This window comes from Macrobrachium nipponense, chromosome 42, assembly GCF_015104395.2.
Source record: "Macrobrachium nipponense isolate FS-2020 chromosome 42, ASM1510439v2, whole genome shotgun sequence".
Lineage (NCBI taxonomy): Eukaryota > Metazoa > Arthropoda > Malacostraca > Decapoda > Palaemonidae > Macrobrachium > Macrobrachium nipponense.
The window spans coordinates 34,741,445-34,746,444 of NC_061103.1; the positions used below are offsets into that span (position 1 = coordinate 34,741,445).

At 36.0% G+C, this 5,000-nt stretch overlaps 1 protein-coding gene across 11 annotated transcripts in view; it reads right to left on the reverse strand.

The window, feature by feature from the left end:
* LOC135213080 (uncharacterized) overlaps window positions 1–5,000 on the reverse strand; it is an 83,524-nt gene that overhangs the window by 74,643 nt on the left and 3,881 nt on the right. Inside the window, exon 1 of one of the 11 annotated variants that reach the window (XM_064246951.1) lies at window positions 2,631–2,934. The exons of 1 other annotated variant lie outside the window; for it this stretch is intronic. The gene's annotated coding sequence lies outside the window, so the exon portion shown is untranslated. Of the gene's footprint in view, window positions 1–1,797; window positions 1,817–1,895; window positions 2,935–5,000 lie in introns of those variants that run through there. 9 more of the 11 variants (XM_064246952.1, XM_064246946.1, XM_064246950.1 and 6 more) reach the window with 9 other exon arrangements.

Here is a 5,000-nt window from a genome sequence, read left to right on the forward strand (position 1 = left end):
GTTCTTTTTGGCCGTTTTCAATCCAGATTCGGTGCATGTATTGCAGAGCATTGTTTCCGTGCAAATACCTTGTATAATTATCTTGTCAGTCATGTTCAGGTTTCTCGTAAGAATGTATCCACGTTCGCTTTATTTTGAAAGTGAAAAAGAATTTTTTTTGGTATCTTTCGACTTTTGAGTGTGGTAGGAGGGATGCTGATTTTTTAATAAGACGAAAAGAAAAGGAACTTAAAAGTATATTTAACGCTTGTTTTGTAACATTGGCATAACAATAGTGGCACTGCTTTTTCTGCAGTGCCAACTTCTTGCCAAAATTGTCAGAAACCATAATGACCATTCATTAGGATTGATTATAATTGTCTGTCAACAATAAAAAAAAAAAACGAATTTTTATGCAGATGCCGGGAGGGGGGGGCAACCAAGCATCCGAAATCCGAATTTAGCCGGAATTAAGCGGAAGAAAGAAAGAAAAAAATAAGTAAGGGAAAGTGAGAAAGACAAAGAAAGAGTAAGATCCTTCTTTTTTTTCTCTTGGAAAACATACGGGGGCGGGGGAGAGGAAGGAGAGGAACCTTGAGATTGCCGGTTAGGTATGACAAGCAGGTTCGGCTGTGATGAAAGGTCCGTAATATGCAAGACTGCGCGCGAGATAGAGGTGAGTGGCGCAGTGTATGTGGTGTATAAGTATTTGAGGGAGGAATCTAACGGCGGGTCTCATAACTATATATATATATATATATATATATATCTATATATATATATAATAGATACATATATTATATATATATATACCTAACGTCAGGAAAAAAAATTTTTTAAAAGTAAATTAATTTTTTTTAATGCCATGCGCAACAGACTTCAAAATAATCTTTGACATCCAGTCTTCATATTAAAACATGTCAAGAGGTTTGCCAATCTTATCAAATTTCTCTCTTCAGTTATAGATATCCCTCCTTATTGGCTCTACAAGTAGCTACATCAATTTGCTAGCCCGCTGACCTTCTCTTTAAGAGAGCAAAGGTTAATAAAATAGATCTCCTATTGGGTCTTCGTAGTGACTAATGATACCTGCTATATATAATATAATAGTATATATATATATATATATATATATATTGTATTATATGGTTATATAAATATATATATATATACTAATATATATATATATATATGTAATATATACACATATATATATATATATATATATATATATATATATATATATATATATATAAGTATATTGTTTTGTAGATGTGAGATTCGGACCTCAGAAAATACCGAAGAACACAGAGCGTATTGTATGTCATTGATTTCCAAGACTTTATAGTGATGTTTCAATTGGCATGTTTATCAAACAATTTCTTGGCATACTACCTTCTCATACTGTATACATGTGGGTTCATGCGGCTGCGTCTATGTATGTGTGTACAGTGAGAGAGAGAGAGAGAGAGAGAGAGGGAGCGTAGATTAGGAACTGGTTGTTGATTAGGATATCTTTGCAGGAATTCTTATCGTAGTCTACTCTCTCTCTCTCTCTCTCTCTCTCTCTCTATTCTCTCTTCTCCTTCTCTTCCACGTATGACGTGGACACACGAACTCCTGTCAACGGTATGAGAAGAAAGTATGGAAAGAAATTGTTTTATAAAAATGCATGTTCACGTTTTTTGAAATATCCACTAACCATTAACTCAAATGTTTTGCAAATAAAAGAACAAAAGTAAGTCAGCAAAAGTTAATGTTTGTAATTCACGGCGGTAAACTTTCGGTAAAAAAAAAAATAGTAATAAAAAAACTCACACGCAATGTTTGAGTCATAAAAAGCGTCGTCATCCTTTTAATTTTTTGTCGTTTTTTTTCTGTTTGCTGGAAAACTTTAACACTTTTCTTCTTCTTACCTAGATTTTTTTTTTATTTGCTCTACTTTTTTTTTAAAGCATTATTGACGTTCACATTCATTTCACCGTCTGTCAGAATTCTCATCTGTCACTTCGTCCTCCAGTCTAGATGTCTGTTTACCGTGAAACACTTGCCCTCACCTTATAGCAATTAATTCGGTAGAATTACTTAATTTCGCATTAAAAATGCTAACCAACTTCCACAAATGTTCGTCATCTCGTCGCAAATTGCATGTTTATTTATTCATTAAAGCAAAATAGCAAGTGTTTGTTTCAACACGTGTTTAGTTGCCGTCCGTATGTTTGCATAATCAGCGTATTTTTGCAGGTGTAGTAATGAGTATTCACGACTGGTTAGACTGAGAGGCGTTCTACAGTTAGTTACTCGCTGTCACAAATAACAGTGAAAAGAAATAATGATATTTTTTCACAAATAACGATTTAAAGAAAAAGATTATAATTATTCATAATCTACAAGTGTATGCTATCACAAAAATGATAAAATAGTTGTTCATAAGCATTTTTGCTCTTTTTTTTTTATTCTTAATTTTCCAAACATCACAGGGCGAATTGTTCACTGAATGTTTTCATCATAAATGCACTATCGGAATATGCTGCCAAGCACGATTCCTCCACCGTAAAAACAACGAGTCATGCACAAATTTATATATAAAAAAAGTGCTTCAATCCATAGTGGTTATGTGAGTCAATTCCACCTCGAGGAACATATAGTACCGATTCACGCGACGCGAAAATAAGTTCCGCCCTTCGCAGCCTGACTTCCAATCTAGTACCCGGGATGACCGCCAGGGGAACACTGACTGAGAGTGAGAGACTACTACTACGACTGTGAGAGAGAGAGAGAGCGCGAGGGATCGCTCTGTGGATTTATGGGCGGTAGGTGAGGAGGCGAGAGCGTTCGTACGTGTGTACGCATGCGCCAGTCCCATGTGTTTTGTGGCGCTCCCGAAAAGAACGTTATCAACGCACTGGCACGGTCTTATCAGCGGTATTATCGGAGACTTCCCTTTCTATCTCTCGGTGTGCTGTGAGCATCACACGTATGTCGGTGCTCAGGCCTGCATGGTAGTAACGCACGCTTCTTTTCTCCAGTTGTTCAGCTCCCTTGAAGGCAGAATAAACATCATGTAACTGGACATATCACCTATATAATACTGATGAATGAACCGAAGACTTTCAAATACTTATTAAGTATAATTTTGATAATGTTATCGTGTTCTGCTCATTGTTATTCTGGTGTTGTTTTTGGAAGCGCCTATCCCGATATAGACATTGGCACATAGGAATTAAACCGGAGGCATCTTTGTACAGGACGGATATGATGTATCTGTATCAGTACAGGATATCCTTTAGACTTAGAGCCCTGTCACCAATTTCTCTCGCGTCTCGAAATTATTCAAGAGGAGCACAAGGCACACAGTCGTATATTCGTCTGTCTGTCAAATCTGACATTGAAGTGTCATTAATACAATGTTATGCCTAAAATTGTAGTGCTTCTCTCAGTGATGGTAAATAGTTCATTAGGCTCCGAGACCTGTTAGAATCGTAGATTGTCGATGGCTGTGAGAATCGGCTACCATAACATCTCAAAGCTGCTTTTACTTTGTTCGTGTTTGTGGTTCAGCTAGATCTTTGCAACGTGCACACCCTCATTTCGTCACAGTTTAACCTTCATTTCAATGCCTTCAAAGAAAACGGTATTGGTTATTTAGACGAAGCTTGTTTCTATACAGTATCTTTAGCACTGCGTTGACTCTTCTCCATGGGCTTGCAAATGTTCTGCCCCATGTCAGGAAACCCCTTAAAAGATTCTGCTTATCAATCCAAGTAAAGTTTTATCTCAAAATTGAGGTTTGTTACTTTTTCATTAAAAGGAGACCTGGGTGTCTTCTCTACAAGAGTAGGTGTAACAATACTTCGAAAGTTTAATAGACTGCGTATCCCTCCCACCCGTCAGGATTGGAAACTGAAAATGGAAACTGCCTATCTTTTTCATCTCCATAGAGGGGTAGCGCGATCGTTAGTGCACCTCACGCTGTGGTTTTTAGGCATAGCCCCTTCGTCCCCTAGCCGCAAATCCTTTTCTTCCCTTTACTGTACCTCCTTTCATATTCTCTTCCATCTAATTTTCCACCCTCTCGTAACAATTGTTTCATATTGGAACTGCGACGTGTTTCCTCTCGTTACACGTTTGAAACCATTCACTCTCAATTTCCCTATGAACGCTTAGTAACCGCGTAGGTCCCAGCGCTTAGTCTTAGGCTTAAATTTTATATTTTATTACCTTTTTCATTGCTCTTTTTTATCTTTCCAACTTGAAAGCACTAACCATCCAACGCCCTTTGGTGTTGGTCTTGATTATGTCTCCACATTTTTAGACTTTATTTATGTCTGTCATCTAAGAATAACTGAATTTTGGTATTTCATTTATACCGGATGAGAATGTTTATAAAATAGAAATATTTTCAGAACTTGTTTGTGAAATTTACATAGTAACCCAATTAAAATGAGAAGACTTCAGTTTCCTAGTTTCTCACATCAAAACCGAATAAAGCATATGAAGATTAGCGTGAAATTCAGCTTCAAGACCGAATTAATTGAGGTTTTCTTAACTTAATTGGGGTTTTCTTAATTGAGGTTTTCTTAACTTAATTGAGGTTTTCTTAACTTAATTGAGGTTTTCTTAACGTTACCATTGACGTTATGTCTTGTCGGATTATCCGCGTGAACAACTATCTCTGTTTGCCTTTTCAGAAAGTGACATTACGTAATAGAAAAAATCCCTCCATTCAGCAGGAGCTTTTTGGGAGCCATTAGATAGGCATTTCCGTTGTAATTGCTTCCCCCGTCTTAATTGGTGTATATATATATATATATATATATATATATATATATATATATATATATATATATATATATATATTAGAGCGAGCGTCTTTTTGCACTATTCTATACGAAGCTGAATGGTGAAAAAACTATATATATATATATATATATATATATATATATATATATATATACATGTATGGTATCTGTGTATATGGTATACATGTAGATAAATACTTTGAACAGTACTGTTTGGCG